This window comes from Sapajus apella, unplaced genomic scaffold (assembly GCF_009761245.1).
Source record: "Sapajus apella isolate SASKATOON/1434 unplaced genomic scaffold, GSC_monkey_1.0 scaffold33, whole genome shotgun sequence".
In the NCBI taxonomy this organism is placed as follows: domain Eukaryota; kingdom Metazoa; phylum Chordata; class Mammalia; order Primates; family Cebidae; genus Sapajus; species Sapajus apella.
The window spans coordinates 9,149,055-9,168,038 of NW_022436973.1; the positions used below are offsets into that span (position 1 = coordinate 9,149,055).

Below are 18,984 nucleotides of genomic sequence, written 5' to 3' on the forward strand. Positions count from 1 at the left end.
CCAAGGTGGGTAGATCACTTGAAGTTAGCAGTTTGAAACCAGCCTGGCCAACATGGCGAAACCCCGTCTCTACTAATTATGCAAGGAGTAGCCAGGCCTGGTGGCATGCGCCTGTAATCCTAGCTACTTGGGAAGCTGAGGCATGAGAATCACTTGAACCCAGGAGGCAGAGGCTGCAGTGTGCCAAAATCATGCCACTGCACTCCAGCCCGGGTTACAGAGTAAAACTGTGTCTCAAAATATATATACTTTTAATATAATTTTAAAATATTTATATATAAAATATATGTTTTTATTTATTTTATTTATACTATATATGTGTATACTATATATACACATATATGACACTTATAAAAGAAATAGAAAATAATTAGGAATAAATCCAATGAATAATATGCCAGGTTTCTACACAGAAAACTATAAAACATTATCAAAAAATTTTAATAAGACTTATTAAATTTAATAACATCCATATTCATGGATCAGAAAATTTAATATTGTAAAGGCTTTCATATTAATTGATGTACATACTTGATATAATCCCAATAAAAATTCCAGGAGGGTTTTTTTTTTTTTTTTGGTGGAATTTATAAAGTTATCCTAAAGTTTATGTGGAAATACAGAAGTTCAAGAACAGCCAAGACAATATTGGGGAAGACTAGAGACATGAAAGACTTATTCTACCATATATCAAAACTTACTGCAAAGTTACACTAATGGAAACAGGATGTAACTGGCAGAAAGATAGGTTAACGGACAAATGGAAAAGAATGGAGATTCCAGAACAACATACACATATTAGATAGGCAACTGATTAATAACAAAAGTGGGAAATTACTATTCTTTTCAGTAAATGATGCTGGGTTGATTGAATATCCATACAGAAAAAATAAAAGGGAAACTTGACCTCATATCATACCTGAAAATCAATTCCAGATGGAACAACATTGCCAGAATTACACTGCCACTCACCACAATTAATCTAAATTAATTAAAAGTAAATAAAATTTAAAATTCATTTCATTATATGTATTGTTTCAGACAAGATTGATACAATCATTTTGGAAAACTGATAATATCTGTAAAATATTCAGGGTGGTATGGCCGTAGACCATATGTACTATTTCAGTTGCTCAGTAGCCATATGTGGCTAGTGCTATTTCAAGTGCTCAATAGCCATTCAGTGGCTACATGTTGGACAATGCAGATACAGAATATTTCCATTATTGCAGAAAGTTCAAGTGGACAGTGCTTGCTGTTCTAGAAGATATAGAATATCTTTAAGACTGGATAAGATAAAATTTGTTATATGAGCTTTTAAAAAGGTACTAACCTTAAAAGAAAAGCTTGAACAATTGTACTTCATTAGATTATAAACTCATTTTCAACAAATAACACTATAAAGAGCATGAAAATGCAAGACACAGAATGGTATGAGCCAGGACTGGGGTGAGGCAAGTGAGGCTCTTGCCTTGGACACAATTCTTTTTTTTTTTTTCCAAGTGCTTCTATATGGAAGGACACAATTCTTTAAGGGGGTGACAAAAATACTCAGTAATCAGGAGAAATAAAAATTTAATCAATATTTTAAAAAATCAAATTTAATGCAAAAAAATCTATGGTGAAATATCAAATTTTAAAATAAAGACAGGAATCAGTATTTTTATTTTTTATTTTGCCTCACCTCCAATATGACTTGACATAGCCTTGTGGGAGATGATATTTGTAACATGTACACAACAAAGGGCTCAAATCTGTATTTAAAGAACTCTTATAGGTCAATAAAAATGTTAGACAACCCAATAGAATAAAAGGTTCAAAACCTGAACAGATTATTTCTCAAAACAAGATAGTCAAAAGGCCAATAAATATGTAAAAAGGTGCTAAACTTTAGTCTTCAAGGAAAAAAAATTAAAGAAGCATTCCACTATACACCCATCAAAATGGCTAAATGTAAAAGACAGACAATACCAACTACTGATGAGGATGTGAGAAAAAAACAAATCTCAGACATTGCTGGTAAGAGTATAAAATGATACGATCATTTTGGAAAACTGACAATATCTGTAAAGCAGAATACACATGTCCTATGATTCAGCAATTTTACTTCTAGATAGAAGTGCACTTATATGTTCATGAATTTCAGTAGTAGCCCCCAACTACAAATACTCCATGTATCCATCAATAAGAAAACGGATAAATTGTGGTATGTTAATTCATGTAATACTATACAATAATGAGAATAAACAAAATATTGCCATATACAACATAAATGAATCTTACAAACCTAATATTAAGCAAAAGAAGCCATGCATAAAAACACCTACACACACACATAAAGCCCTCAAACAAACAAAACTTAATTTATGGTGTTAGAAGTCAGGTTAGTGACTAATTTTGGTAAGAAAAGTGGACTTAAAGGGGGAGTGAGGAGGCTTCTGGGTGCTGGTAATGCTCTGTTTCTAGATCTAGATTCTGGTTTTCTGGGTGTGTTCACATAGGGAAAATTCATCAATATGAACACTTTTCTGTAAGTATATTTTATATCAATAAAAACTTACAAGAAAATAAGGGCTGAGCATGGTGGCTCAGACCTGTAATCCCAGCACTTTGGGAGGTTGAGGTGGGAGGTTCACTTGAAGTTCAACACCAGCCTGGCCAACAGAGCAAGACCCTAACTCTACAAAGGATTTAAAATTAGCTAGGTATGGTGGTATGTGCCTGTAGTCCTAGCTACTTAAGAATCTGACAGGGAGGATCACTTGAGCCAGGAGTTCAAGTGTGCAGTGAATGATGATCACATCACTGCACTCCAGCCTGGGCGACAGAGGGAGATCCTGTCTCTGAAAATAAATAAATACACAAAAAAAGAAAATAAAAGTATATCCAGGCCATTTAGGAATCCAGGAAAAAGAAAAATGAAGATTTAAAATATTAAGCAATGGCCGGGCTCAGTGGTTCATGCTTGTAATCCTAGCAGTTTGGGAGCCCAATGTGGGCAGATCATCTGAGATCAGGAGTTCAAAACCAGACCAGCCAACATGGTGAAACCCTGTCTCTACTATACAAAAATTAGCTAGGCATGGTGGCATGTGCCTGTAGTCCCAGCTACTCAGGAAGCTGAGGCATGAGAATCGCTTGAATTTGTTTACCATTAAGGAAATACAGAAGCAGACCCTGAGGCAGAGGTTGCAGTGAGCTGAGATCGCGACACTGCACTCCAGATTGGGCGGCAGAATGAGACTCCTCAAAAAAAAAAAAAAAAAAAAATTAAGCAATCAAGTAAAAAAGTTAGCTACCACAATATCAAGGGTCTGACTCCATTCTCTCTTCCCCAGCTATGGCAAATGCTTTTAACTTGTCATGGTATCCACAAGAACTCCTGCTAGTGAGGAGGCAAGTGTTTGTTTTCCCATTTGATGCATAGGAAGATGGAACCCCTGGGGTGGTCAATACATAGATTAAAGTCTCACAGGCAGTTACACACAGATGCAAGACCAGAATCTGGTCTCTTAATTCCTGATCCTGAGCTTGGTGCACTACAACCAGTTGTCAGGACACATTATTTTGAGGAATCTGGGTTCCCAGCAGTGAATGCCTTCACTAGCAGCTGAGCCAGCAAGTTTTTCTCTATGTCTCTAATTTATAACAATGTTGAGGATGAGAAATTTGTTCCTAACTCATAGTAATACCAAGGACTAGGTATCTGCTTTAAGTCAATTCAACTATGAAATAAGCAGATACTCAGTCAGTGGTCACTGTGTATACTTCCCTGGAAGTACACAGGGTGCAGCTACAGGACATAAGGAAGCAATTCTACATACATACTTTTCCTCTTTCTAAAAGCCCAATTATTGACGGTATTGAACAAGTCCTGAAGGCACTTGAGAGGAGGCTAACCCAAGGGAAGAGTGAAAATGCATAACACCTGGGATCCTGTCTAGTACGGTGATTTCTTTTTTTCTTTTTTTGAGACGGAGTCTTGCCCTTGTCACCAAGGCTAGAGTGCAGTGGCATGATCTCCACTCATTGCAACTTCTGTCTCCCGGGTTCAAGCAATTCTCCTGCCTCAGCCTCCAAAGTAGGCACCCACCATCATAACTGGCTAATTTTTGTATTTTTAGTAGAGACAGGGTTTCACCATGTTGACCAGGCGTGACCCACCTGCCTCGGCCTCCCAAAGTGTTGGGATTAGAGGCATGAGCCACTGCACCCGACCTGCTATGGCTATTTCTATACAAGCCAAGAGAATCACACTTCTCATCCTTCCATCTTTTAAACAAGATTCAAATTGTGGTTTAGAATGTTTTGAATTTTTTTAAAAAAGCATGTTTTGAGTTCAATATTTTTGCTTCAAGCTAATGCTTCTGAAAAATACCTGAATATCAAATCCATAAGCACAAATTTGGGGAACAGATGCAGACTGAAATGGTGGCTCTCTAGCAGGCAATTTATTGCTGTATCCCACCTTTGCGGCAATGATCAGAGGGGCTTATGCCTCCCTCCATAAAACTCCCATTCTTCATCTTTTTCCTCAAGATAACTGCCCTCTGAGCAAAATGCAGACCTCAAAGGGCTCTAGGGACTACTTCACCCCTCAGAACTGGCTATGCAGGTATGGGAATAATTACAGACTCTAGCTTTACAGTTCTTTCCAATTTCCTCCCAAAGTTTGAATAAATCTCCCCAACACAACTAAAGTCACTTTTCTCTCAATATACAGTCTATCCCTTTGTGTGCATTTCTCCTAAGAATTGTACTTTTTTATTTCAAAGATGACGTCCTGCCCACACCTCCTCCCAGACATCTGACCTTTTCGGTTTCCATTTTCTATCAGAAATCTCCCTTTTCAATGTGAATTCTAGCTCTGGTTCTTTATCGCTTTTGCCCAATGCTTGGCTCCTTTTATTTCTCCGTACCAAACTGTAATGACATTTGCTAGAATGCTTACCTGTATGCATAAGTGCATGGAAGAGAAACACTCATAGTGGAACCAAGATATGTTAAGTTTTATGTTATGTTAACTTTGGAGATTCCTGCAGGCTATCTCAAAAAAGCAGAAACAGGCCCTTTACCAGACTGCCTTCCCACCCAGAGCCAGTTACAAAATATGGGGGTTACTGCACTGGACAGTAAAATAGACTATTAAAAGTATTGTTCTTTACTTGAGATAGTACAGCAAAAAAAAAAAAAAAAAAAAAAAAGGTAATTATGTCAATTTTGTCTATACATGTCCTTATGTACTTGAATTTGCAAGAGCTCCAAAGCAACAGAATCTGGTATTCGGTTTTCTGAAACATTCTGTTTTTTCAAAGCCTCAGCTTGACAGAGGCTGAAACCAAATCCTTCAACCTGAAATGTAGTCCCTTTTAGGTAAATGTCAGTCAGCCTTCTTACATCTGTCTGACAGGATGCTGGAGTGACCAAATCAAGGGGCTGTACTGTAATGGGCCCACCATTCCTGGTAATTATCTTTGCATGGGCCATCCTGCTGAGAGTTGTGCCCAAAGTGAAGCCATCGTGTAAATGCCCTGATCCTTAATGAGATCCCTGTGGCTTCAGGAGAGGAGAGGCAGATGCACTCCTTACCCTCATTGTGGTCAGATTCTTCTTTATTTTCACAGAGCCATTTGACCTAAAGGAACCATCTTATTCTCAGGGCTCAGCTCTGTTGAGAGATTCTTAATTGAACGCTTCCAGGGCCTGGTTCCATTTATGCCCTGGGCTTGCTCTTTCGATTGCCCGTATAGTCAGCTCAGTGCAACATGGCTGCTCCTTCCATGAGGGCTCCCCTTCTTTTCTACAGCTCCGTAGGACTCTGTATTCTTGTACGGTGAAGGGTATAGACCTGCAGCCTTTTTTTTTTTTTTTTTTTTTCCTGGTACCATCTCAGCTATCTGTCTACAAGGCATGGGCAGTGGCCAGCCACTACTACGATAATTTAGGCACTTCAACACTTTTGAAAATTCTGCACCCGAGCAAGAAACTGTGATTTTTGAAACTCCAATTAGCAGAATGTACCAGGCAAAAATCATGCAGGCACATTGGCTTTCGAAAAGTTTTACTACAGAAGCAGCAAATAAATAAAAAAATAAAAAGATGATGAGGAAGAGGGGGGCAAAGAAAGAGGAAAAAGAGGAGGAGAAAGAGAAGTTGAGCCCACAGATACATTACTATAGCATAGATATTGTACTGTACCAAAGCACCCGCTCAGAAAGAGAAGGAACTTTCTTTTTCCCTCACTGGAGCTCACCTCTCTCTACAGGGCCTGTTCCAGGAAATCGTCAGTAGCTGCTCTCTGTGGTCAATAACAGATAATTCCAGATCGAAAGAAGTGTTCTGAAGTCAAGATGCAGTTTTTAGATCAATGGTTTTACAAGTTGAATCCGGGGATCTCTGATGTGTCTGCGAAGATTCTTCCAATTGTTCAGTGGGCTGAGTCTAAATGCAAGGCACACAGTGTGTTGGGTGATTTTGTTTTCTTTTTTTCCTTTGAAACATATTTTCCACTGCAGATTTGAAACAAAATTTAAAAGCATCAAAGCAAATATTTTTGAAGAGAGCTAAACATAATCACAAGGGATTCAGCAAAAACACCTCAAAGGCGTTTTTTTGTTTGCTTGCTTGTTTATTTAATCTAATAAATACGTGAGACTCCTGCTCTGCTTAAGTAGTTTAAAGACTAAAAATTTCGAGACTCACCAGATTAAAATATTAACCTTGCAAAGGGAATCTTTTTCAGGGGAGGAAAGTAAAATTTTTTTCTTCTCTGGGTTTTCCATTTCCCAGTATCATTTATTCCTGGTTCTCTGTCTCAGCAGTGCTTTCTAGTACAATGCCTATAGCTTGGAGTCAGGAGCAGCCACAATAAAAAATAATCCCTCTCTGCTGCCACCACTGTATTTATTTAGGGTTTTCTTCCAGGGAGCAGGCATTCAGGTGTGGGGTAAAGGGGACATTAAATGTGGCTGCTTTTAATCTGTTTTTCTTTTTTCTTCATTCTAGCCCCAAGGCAAGAGTTAACCTCAGGAAAGTCTGGGTGGCAGGAGAGGAGTTTTTGTGAGTCATCTAATAACCTGGTTGTCAGCCACATAGCACAACAAAGCTGTCCAGACATTTAGGTTGCTCAGATGCCATGAAATAAAAATTTGCACTTATGCCTGTGTCTGCTTTTCCCTTTCTAACAGAGTAACACGCATATTTGGCTATTTGTTGGACCAATTTGCACAGCCATAGTTTCCTAGGAGGATTTTAAAACAGATGGGGCTGCCTACACTGCAGGTAAACAGTTTGGAAGCTGTACCTTAAAATGAACTTAGAGGTCTCTAATTGGATTTTGATGAAGTGTTTGCAACACCATTTACCTATCTGTATAATTCTGTCATATACAATGTACTCTCCAGTAATTCAGATGCCATCCTGTATTACCCAGGTGCATTAGCTCTCTCAATCCTTTATGCAGGCTTGCCTAGAAATAAAGGAAAAAATGTTCTTCCCACCTTGCTTGATAAGATGAAAACAATGTGTTCACTTTTTGAATGTAATTGGGAAAAAAAAGGAGGAAAAAAGGGCCAATTCCAACATCTGGATGAAATTTATTACAACCCTCTCTGGGACCCCCCTGGTTCCTGAATGATGTGTTTAATCATCTCTCTTCCAAGCCTTCCGAGACTCAATGACTCAGCCTGTCAGGGGATGATACTTTGCTGCTGGATACTACAAAGTTGGTTTAAATAGGTTGCAGAAATGCCATAGCAGTAACCAAACTCCTGGCAGGGGGAGGTGGGGCAGCACAAGCTATGTAAGCATGCTCACATGTTCCTGTGTGGATACCCAGTGGGAAAGTTATTTGCCACTTCTGGAGAAGCTGGAAGTTGTTGAATATACTACACGGTATCTCAGCCCTAGAATCTGCCTCATGCGTGTTTACACCCGACTAACGTCTCTCAAGTTACCCTACTTAACTCATTACCAAATGACTTTTTTTTTTTTTTTTTGAGATAGAGTCTCACTCTGTATTCCAGGCTAAAGTGCAATTGCCGATTTCGGCTCACTGCAACCACCACCTCCCAGGTTCAAGCGATTCTCCTGCCTCATCCTCCTGAGTAGCTGGGATTAAGCACCCGCCACCACGCCTGGCTGATTTTTGTATTTTTAGTAGAGACAGGGTTTAACAATATTGACCAGGCTGGTCTCAAACTCCTGACTTCAGGTGATCCGCCTGCCTCAGCCTTCCAAAGTGCTGGGATTACAGGCATGAGCCACTGGGCTCAGCTACCACCATATAACCTTATTTTCTTCCTAGAACTCATCACTATTTGAAATTACGTGAACAACATGAGTTTTTTTGTTCCTTGTTTTTTTTACCAGAGTTTCACTCTGTCACCCAGGCTGGAGTGCAGTGCTGTGATCACTGCAGCCTAAACTCCTGAGCTCAAACAATTCTGTCACCTCAATCTCCCAAGTAGCTGGGAGTAAAGGCAGGCACCATCATTCCTAGTTATTTTTCTTATTTTTTGTAGAGTAAGGACTCACTTTGTTGCCCAGGCTGGTATTGAACTACTGGGCTCAAGCGATCCTCCTGCCTTGAGCAACATGCACATTTTGCAAAGTGCTGGGATTACAGGCGTGAGCCACCGTGCCCAGCTAACAACATGGGTTTGAATTGCACAGGTCCACTTACACATGGAATTTTTAAAATAAATGTATTAGAACATTTTTTGGAGATTTGCAACAATTCAAAAAAAACTCACAGATGAACCTGATAATCTAGAAATGCTGAAAAAATTAACAAAAAGTTAGACATGTCAAAATGCATAAAATATATGTAGACACCAGTCTATTTTATCATTTACTACCATAAAATATACATAAGTCTATTATAAAAAGTTAAAATGGCCGGGTGTGGTGGCTCATGCCTGTAATCCAAGCACTTTGGAGGCCAAGGCGGGCGGATCACCTGAGGTCGGGAGTTCAAGACCAGCCTGACCAACGTGGTGAAACCCCATCTTTAAAATAAATAAATAAATATTAAAAATTTAAAAAGTTAAAATTGTCTGGGCATGGTGGCTCATGCCTATCATCTCAGCACTTTGGGAGGCCAAGGTGGGCAGATCACGAGGTCAGGAGTTCGAGACCAACCTGGCCAACATGGCGAAACCGCGTCTCTACTAAAAATACAAAAATTAGCTGGGCATGGTAGTGCACACCTGCAATCCCAGCTACTCAGGAGGCTGAGGCAGGAGACTTGCTCAAACCCAGACAGCAGAGGTTGCAGTGAGCTGAGATCACACCACTGCTTTCAAGCCTGGGTGACTGAGCGAGACTCTGTCTCAAAAAAAAAAAGTTAAAATTTATCAACACTTATGTACATATACTACACATGGCACCATTCTTGGTGGACAGAAATGTAAACAAATGTAAAGATGTAGTATTAAATCATAACTGCATACAATTAACTGTAGCTATATATATATACACACACACACACACAACTGTAATAATTTCACAGCCACCTCCTGTTGCTACTGCTGTGAGCTCAAGGGTTACAAGCATTTGCTTAAAATGCCAGGTGTGGTCATCTCCAGATAAGCAGTTAGTTTCTTCAGTAAATTGCATACGGCAGTAAAAAGTGCTCTCTCAAGGTTCTCATGTGTTTTTTATAGTGTTTAATGCAATATCATAAACTTTGAATGACACCACGGAACCCATACAAGGTGCCACTGGTGATGCTAGAAGTACTCATAAGAAGCAGAGAAAAGTCATAACCTTACAAGAAAAAGCTGAATAGCTTGATATGTACTACAGATTGAGGTCTGGAGCTGCGACTGCCTAGAATTGCAGGCAGATGATTCATCTTGTAAACAGATGACATAAACTTATGATATCAATAAATATAGTTCAGTACTGTAAATGTGTTTTCTCTTCCTTATGATCATCTTAGTAACATTTTCTTTTCTCTAGCTTACTTGACTATAAGAATACAGTGTATAGGCCGGGCGCAGTGGCTTAAGCCTGTCATCCCAGCACTTTGGGAGGCCGAGGTGGGTGGATCACAAGGTCAAGAGATTGAGACCATCCTGGTCAACATGGTGAAACCCCGTCTCTACTAAAAATACAAAAAATTAGCTGGGCATGGTGGCACGTGCCTGTAATCCCAGCTACTCAGGAGGCTGAGGCAGGAGAATTGCCTGAACCCCGGAGGCGGAGGCTGCGGTGAGCTGAGATCGCGCCATTGCACTCCAGCCTGGGTAACATGAGTGAAACTCCACCTCAAAAAAAAAAAAAAAAAAAAAGAATACAGTGTATAACACGTATACAGAATATGTGTTGATGATTATGTTATCTGAAAGGCTTCTTTCTGGACAATAGTAGGCTACATTAGTAGTTAAGTTTGGGGGAAGATGAAAGTTATACTCAAGTTTTCAACTGCATGGGAGGTGGTGCCCCAACCCCCGTGTTGTTCACGGGTTAACTGTATCTTGTTTGTTTACTTGTTTTTGTCTAGTTCTCCAATCACAATATAAACGCCATGAAAGTATCTCATCTGTCTTGTTCACTACTGTATCCTACATGTCTAAAATAGTGACTGCAGACAGCAGGTGTTTGACAAATACGGGCCAAAGTAAAGAATGTGGATTTAGTCAAATCAGGTCAACCTAGATTTTGTCATGAAATTCTTGGATCCTTATGTGACCCCTAATGAATGGAAGTATGTGAGCAAATTCTCTCCATCTATGATGAAAATCAAAGGACCCTTGGTTTGATGCTCAGGGGTGTCAATGTACCTCACATGTGTCTCTTCATCTATGATGAAAATCAAAGGACCTTTGGTTTGATGCTCAGGGGTGTCAATGTACCTCACATGTGTAGCCTCAATATACTCTAGGTGAGGGACTGGGAGCAGTGCTGGTCCAGGATACCAGGCCACCAACCCTTGCCTAGGGCCAGGCTGAGATGCTTGCATCCCACTGGGGGTCTCACAGAGTCAGGCCCAGGCTACTCTCTGCATCCTATAAACCACAAGGGCTCCAGCAGCCCATAGACAGAGTAGGGTGAGAGGAGTGAGGCATGTGTCCTGGGTGCAAAACTTCAGGAGGTACCAAAAATCCCAATAATCAAAATAAATAATATTTTAATAAAGTATGAAATATTTTAAAATAGAAATAAAATGTATGCAAAAAATAGAAATAAAAATTATCATTTATACATGATCAAGGGATCTCTTTTTTTTTTTTTTTTTTTTTTTGAGACAGAGTTTCACTCTTGCTGCCCAGGCTGGAGTACAATGGTGCAATCTCGGCTCACCACAACCTCCGCTTCCTGAGTTTAAGTGACTCTCCTGCCTCAGCCTCACAAGTAGCTGGGATTACAGGCATGTGCCACCATGCCCGGCTAATTTTGTATTTTTAGTAGAGACAGGGTTTCTCCACATTGGTCAGGCTGGTCTTGAACTCCCAACCTCAGGTGATCCACCTGCCTCGTCTCCTAAAGTGCTCGGATTACAGGCATGAGCCACTGTGCCTGGCTCTTCTCTTCTATTATTCCATCACCCAGTTCATTATACAAGGGTTAGATAGGGTCCAGGGGTAATTCTCTCACGGGTTCTTACACTTCTCCTGAGATCTAGGAATGGAAGCCCTAAACTAGGCCAGCCCCAGGAAACTGGAACCAGCCAGCACCATCCCCACTCTCCCTAGTTATTTTGGAACTCTAGGCAGAAGATGGCGGCTCCTTCCTCAAAATACTAAAAACAGAACCACTATATGATCCAGCAAACCCACCGCTGAATACATAACCAAAAGAAAGGAAATCCATATTTAGAAGAGATACCCACACTCCCATGGTTATTGCATCCCACAATAGCCAAGATACGGAATCAAAAAAGTTTCCAACAGTGGATGAATGGATAAAGAAAATGTGGTACATACACACCATGGAATATTATTCAGCCACAAAAAGAATAAAATTCTGTCTTTTGTAACAACATGGATAGAACTGCAGTATACTGTGTTAAGGGAAATAAGCCATACATAGAAGATAAATATTGCAGGCCTGGCACGGTGGCTCACACCTGTAATCCCAGCACTTTGGGAGGCCGAGGCGGGTGGATCACAAGGTCAGGAGTTCAAGACCAGCCTGGCCAAAACGTTGAAACCCTGTCTCTACTAAAAATACAAAAATTAGCTGGGCGCGGTGGCACGTGCCTATAATCCCAGCTACACAGGAGGCTGAGGCGGGAGAATCACTTGAACCTGGGAGGCGGAAGTTGCAGTGAGCCGAGATCGCGCCATTGCACTCCAGCCTGGGTGACAAGAGTGAGACTCGGTCTTAAAAAAAAAAAAAAAAGAATAAAATCCTGTCATTTGTAACAACATGGATAGAACTGGAGGATACTGTGTTAAGGGAAATAAGCCATACATAGAAGATAAATATCGTAGGCCAGGCACGGTGGCTCACATATGTAATCCCAGCAGTTTGGGAGGCCGAGGCAGGTGGATCACAAGGTCAGGAGATCAAGACCACCCTGGCTAACACGGTGAAACTCCGTCTCTACTAAAAATACAAAAAATTAGCCAGGTGTGGTGGCATGTGCCTGTAGTCCAGGCTACTCAGGAGGCTGAGGCAGGAGAATCACTTGAACTTGGCAGGTGAAGGCTGCAGTGAGCCAAGATCAGGCCACTGTACTCCAGCCTGGGCAACAGAACGAGACCCCATCTTGAAAGAAAAAAAAAGATTGAGGACTTTATTAAGTTACTGCTATCAGGAAAAAGATTAAAAAAAAAAAAAAAGAAGATAAATATCGCATGTTCTCACTCACATGTGGGAGCTAAAAAACAACAACAACAATATGGAGGGCTGGGTGAGGTGGCTCATGCTTATAATCCCAGCGCTTTGAGAAGCTGAGGCAGGAGGATTACTTGAACCCAGAAGTTTGAGGCTGCAGTAAGCCATGACTGCATCACTGCACTCTAGCTGGGGCAATACAGCAAGACCATGTCTCAAAAAAAAAAAAAAATTAAAAATAAGATAAAAATTGAACTCATGAAGACAAAGAGTACGATAATGATTATCAGAGGCTGAGAAGGGTAGTGGGGAGGCAGGGGTAAAGAGAGGGGCTGGCTAATGGGTATAAAAAATACAGTTAGATACAACGAATAAGATCTAGTGTTGGGTAGCACAAAAGGGCAACTATAGTTAATAATAATTTATTACACATTTCAACATAAAAGACTAGAATTGGAGTATTCCTAACACAATGATAAATGCTTGAGGTGATGAATATCCCAATTACCCTGAGTTGATGATTATATATTTTATGTATGTATCAAAATATCACATGTAGCCTATAAAATGTACAACTATTATGTATCCATAAATTTTTAAAAATGTTTTAAAGTAGCCGGGCGCGGTGGCTCAAGCCTGTAATCCCAGCACTTTGGGAGGCCGAGGCGGGTGGATCACGAGGTCAAGAGATCGAGACCATCCTGGTCAACACGGTGAAACCCCGTCTCTACTAAAACTGTAAAAAATTAGCTGGGCATGGTGGCGCATGCCTGTAATCCCAGCGACTCAGGAGGCTGGGGCAGGAGAATTGCCTGAACCCGGGAGGCGGAGGTTGCGGTGAGCCGAGATCGCGCCATTGCACTCCAGCCTGGGTAACAAGAGCGAAGTTCCCTCCCAAAAAAAAAAAAAAAAAAGAAAAAAATGTTTTAAAGTATGGGGGATCCTAAGTTTGCTGCTTACTTCCAATCTGATGCATCACCAATCTGAGGCAGGCCCCAAGCTCTGGGAACAAGGTGTGAGATAAGTACCACTTCAGTGTTGGCAGGGTAACTTGCTTGAGGAATTGACTATTTGATTTTCTGTAGTGTCTGACATTTCTGTTTTTCACAAAAGAATGGACCATTCCTATCTTCCTCCACACTCTCAACCCCAAAAGGGTAACCAGGGCTTTTTGTTCTGCAGATCAGGCTTTCATCTCAGGAAAAAAAAAAAAAAAAAGAAAGAAAGAAAAAAGAAAAAGAAAGAAACAATGAAAAGAAATTGAGCTGGGTGTGGTGGCTCAAGTCTATAATCTCAGGAGATTGAGGCAGGAGGAGCGCTTGAGCCCAGGAGTGAGCTATGATCGCACCACTGCACTCCAGCCTTGGCAAAAGAGTAAGATGCTATCTCTTAAAAAAGAAAGAATGAGGCCAGGTATGGTGGCTCACACCTGTAATCACAGCACTTTGGGAGGCCAAGGTGGGTGAATCACATGAGTTCAGGAGTTCGAGACCAGTCTGACCAAAATGGAGAAATCCTGTCTCTATTAAAAATACAAAACTGGGCTGGGTGCGGTGGCTCATGCCTGTAATCCAAGCGTTTTAGGAGGACAAGGCGAGTGGATCACGAGATCAGGAGTTTGAGACCAGCCTGACCACCATGGTGAAACCCCGTCTCTATTAAAAGTACAAAAAATTAGCCTTGCACTTAGGCCCCATTCCAGTCCCTCCCTTACCAATTCAATGGGAGCCTGAGTCAAAGGTGGACTCAGACAAAGACATTCCCTGAAAAAAAAGAGGAAAGGAAGCTGGGCAGAAGTTGCCTGCAGGACTGGGGTTGCTCAGGATTGGGATGCCCCAAATCTTGCTTTGAAACACATCCCCAAGTCTGTACTGCTTGGCTCTGTACTTGGTATGGAGAGAAGACTGTATGGGATGAGCTTCCAGCTGGAGCTCTTTAAAGACTCATCGGTAACCCTGATGAGATACAGAATTCTGAAGGAAGAGCAAGCCTTAGTGAGGAAGGGGGTGAGTTCTGTTTACTCTGAAGTATCTGTAGAATACACCGAAATACAGATATCTAGGAATCTGTCAAAATAAAAATCTAAAGTTCTGGAGAGAGGTCTAAACTAGACACACAGATAGGAGTGTTATCATATATGTAGTAATTAAAACCAGGGGAACAGATGAGATCACCCAGGGAAAATGGAAACAGAGATAAGGGCTGAGTTCCAAGGACTAAACTCTGGAGTGGGCTAGGAAAGGTTTGGTGATATAATCTTACATATTTTTCTGGAGCTTTGGAGTTAGATTCTCAGCTGCTTTCATACTCATTATCTTAATTCTCATCTGAGAGGTTCTATAAAATACCTGGTAAAACCAGGTGTGACTGGGATAATGGCAATACTGCAAGAAATCCGATCCATCGGACAGGCAGGAGGTGGGACCCTGATACAGTGTCACGGAGGATAGTGATTCCCAGGAGTAGGCTTGAAGCCCCAGGTTAGCACGACACGGAATGACTCCTAAGAGGACTTGAAACTCTTGCCTAGGCTCTTGGTGAAAAGCATAGCTGGTCCGTGGTGCTGGGTTAGAAATGCTGTTGCATGACAGTGGCAGACCTGACATAAGCTCTGCAAGGGGCGCTGCAAGAAGCAGGTGCAGCCTGCCTGCCTCAGTGTGTCCCACAGGCAGCAGTCCACTAGACTGAGCTGAGGAAGGACCACCAGCTGGGAAGACAGGCATCCTTTCCAGAGACAGAAATAAGGCAGCAAGAATACTTGCTGCTTTCTGAGTGACTGGGGTTGGTGAGAGACATGAAGGCTGACCTGGCCCTACAAGGAAGCCTGTAATACAGACAGAGGGGTAGAATGCAGGGCATACATAAATACAATGAAGTGACTCCTTTGGTACAGTCCCCACTTCCTTCAATTGGTCTCGCCCACTCTGAATGTACTTCTTCCCATAGCATTTCAGAGTTTCCCTGTGTTATACATGTTATTGTGTACCTATTCACATGCTCCCTTGAGTTTCTCAGACTGTTCATCGGTGTGACTTCTCTAGGGTTTGCATATCCCCAAGCCACCTATATTATTATTTAATCAATATTTTTCTTTAAATCAACTAACTTTAGCCGGGCGCGGTGGCTCAAGCCTGTAATCCCAGCACTTTGGGATGCCGAGGCGGGTGGATCACGAGGTCAAGAGATCGAGACCATCCTGGTCAACATGGTGAAACCCCGTCTCTACCAAAAATACAAAAAATTAGCTGGGCATGGTGGCGCATGCCTGTAATCCCAGCTACTCAGGAGGCTGAGGCAGGAGAATTGCCTGAACCCAGGAGACAGAGGTTGCGGCGAGCCGAGATCGTGCCATTGCACTCCAGCCTGGGTAACAAGAGCGAAACTCCGTCTCAAAAAAAAAAAAAAAAAAAAAATCAACTAACTTTTCCAAAACTGAAATATATTTGTGTAAATTGGAAAATTTATAGCATGTTAGTGTCATTTGTCACAAAGAGAATATAATCCTAGAAAAAAATTAATAAAACAGTGACAGTAAATTCTAATAACTACTGTTACAAGAAGAAAACTCCAGGCCTGAGGTCTATTTTCTTGATTAAAAAGGAATATGTTAAAAAGGAATAAATTTTGGAATATGTCAATGACATATTAACCCCAAATGAGACTTTATTCTAGATGAATCCAGGCTTGAAAGCAAATGAAAAAGGGAATTACTTCTTCATAATGTGATATTTTAATCTTTCCATCTACCACCTAAAATCATCTTCTATTTAACTTGAAGTCATCTCACATACCACCAGCAGTACAAATCCTAAGCTTTTGGAGACAGAAGGGCTGAAAGCAGGCTGAGTTCCACAAGTAAACTGAAAAAACTAAACTGGCCAACTTCACCTCCTTTACAAGTTTGTGTAAATGCTCTACAACCTTGTGTAAAATTTCTCCTTTGTATCCCCTTTAGCAACTAGAGTAGAATGGCACACATAAATATGCTCAATAAATATTGGGAACTTAGAAAAAGTTGATCTGAATAGGACCCTGGGAGTTTGAGGGGAAGATGGATTTTCTGTAATACACTCCCTCATCTCCCACCTCCAACCAATAATAGGCTCAGCCTGAAGTCTAAGCAAGATGTGGAAATGCCATACCCCAGGCAGAGAACTGGTTCTAAGGACCGAACTATATGAATAATAGTTATTTCTCTCCTTTCGGACTTGGAGATCTGTATTTTGATAAATAATTATATTTACTCTTGTAACGGTCCTGCCCCATTTTCAAGTGATAGAACAACTCCAAAGTATCTTCCCCTCTTAAAGCTCATTTACAGTAAGTGATGTGCTTCAGATGTGTCTTATACTGAACTGAAAACAAACTATCAAGGAACACTCCTCACCGGCCATATCCAAAAGGCATTCTAGGTTTGTATCCATTCTAATATCTCTTCTTGATTTTGTACAGATAACATTAGCAATGGATACATAACGTTTTTCACTGCTGTTTACAAATTAAAATATCTGAGTCTCTCAAAGGCAGTTTAGGAAATTCAGGACCCTTCAAAGAGAAAGATGAAACCATCATCAGTAGACTCCCAGTCTTAGGACAGGCCAGCTTAAAGTGACTAGGCCTGTGGACAGAGATGAAACTGACAAACCTTACATACTTGGCCGTAGTCTCGAGCAGGGGATTGACTTTTTTTCTGAGAAGAACTTTAGAGGCCAAGGAAAAGACAGGTTGAAAAGAAATTCTCTCTGAACAGGTATATAGCTAAGGCAAAGATTTCAGAATTCTGGCCCATGAATCTTTTTCCCCAGCCTAGTTTAGTGCTATGACCAAATACTACAAAGAACCAACTTGAGACTACCACCAGAATTATTTATTTATGACTCATTTCCCCCTCTGTGTATCATTGATGGCAATATCTAAGTGACGGATTGGTTCTCCTTTGTGCCTCATCCGTCAATCAGTGGATTCTCAAAGACTGCTAATTATGTCAGTTTTCAATCCAAGTTAAACATAATCCTACTGCTGTCAAAGCTACCCCAAATTCCAAAGTCATATATAAGTGATTTGAGAATTGTCTACTGTCTAGAGAATTCTTGCCAAGTTCCCAATAGAAAAATGAGAGCTGGCCTCATTATTAAATCATGTCATGATCAGTGGCCCATTTTCTTTCCAGCTTCGGTGATGACATCCTTGTATCAGCACAGCAGAGTTAAACTGTCAGATTCCTGAAGCAATTCCCCTTTGGACTTACCTGTAGATATTACTGAGTTGGAAGGATCGGTGAACTCAGGATCCCGGCTTTGGTTCAGTGACTTTGGCAGCCTGACCAAAGCTATTCCCTGCCTTCACATTGCTTTTTATGCAACTCTGGGCTGTTGATGACCTCTAGCTGTGGGGCCATCCCTCTGATCACTCTGCCTGGCCTCCCAGATCTTCAGTGCTTTTATGGCTAAGGGGCCTCTATATTTTCCTGCTCCATGGACTTCTCTACCTCAAGGATTCCTACCTCCCAGGGTGCTGCCAACTCAGCAAGGGTTTTCCTTGGTATGAGTTCTTTTGCTTATGGCAACTGAGCTATCACATTTCTCATCAGGAAGCAGCCTGAAATTAAGGTGCAAAAATTAAACTGTCAAGACTAAAGGCGTTTGATGCAATTGAATTTCAAGCAGAGTCTGAAGTTCCCTGGAGTAGAGCTTGCTGTGTGGGGGCCTAATGGCCATGGCTTTGAAGCAGTCTGATAATCTGAAATGTCTCTTAACCATGTTAAAGCCCTTGCAGAGCCAGAATCCAACAGATTTTCTGAACTAGAACTCTGCTACTATTCTCCAAGCCTGAATTATGGCTTTGCCACTTACTAGCTGTGACCTCAGACAAATTATTTAACCTCTTTGGTCTCACCTTCCTAAGATGTAAAATGCAGGCAATGAGACTTATTCTACAGTGCTAATGTGAGCTTTAAACACGCTATGATATATATATAGTACATGGTAGATGCTCAATTCATTTCAGTTCCCTTAACTCTATCCTCTACATTTTAGAGGAAATCTATTTACCTGCCTTACCTCTTGCTTAGTAGACAGGATGAGGCTTGGGTTGAAGATTATATTACTCAGGGGCAAGTCTAGAAAGGATGTGGGCTGGATACTCTAGATAATCACAGGGATTGGTGTTTCTCTTCCTCAAATCCTAGGTTGTTGTAAT

At 41.1% G+C, this 18,984-nt stretch overlaps 1 protein-coding gene across 3 annotated transcripts in view; it reads right to left on the reverse strand.

Annotated features, from left to right (window-relative positions):
• The window catches only part of ASIP (agouti signaling protein), a 193,065-nt gene that overhangs the window by 82,343 nt on the left and 91,738 nt on the right, over window positions 1-18,984 (reverse strand). Inside the window, exon 2 of one of the 3 annotated variants that reach the window (XM_032295223.1) lies at window positions 6,254-6,441. The exons of the other annotated variants lie outside the window; for them this stretch is intronic. The gene's annotated coding sequence lies outside the window, so the exon portion shown is untranslated. The remainder of the gene's footprint in view (window positions 1-6,253; window positions 6,442-18,984) is intronic. 3 annotated transcript variants of the gene reach the window in all.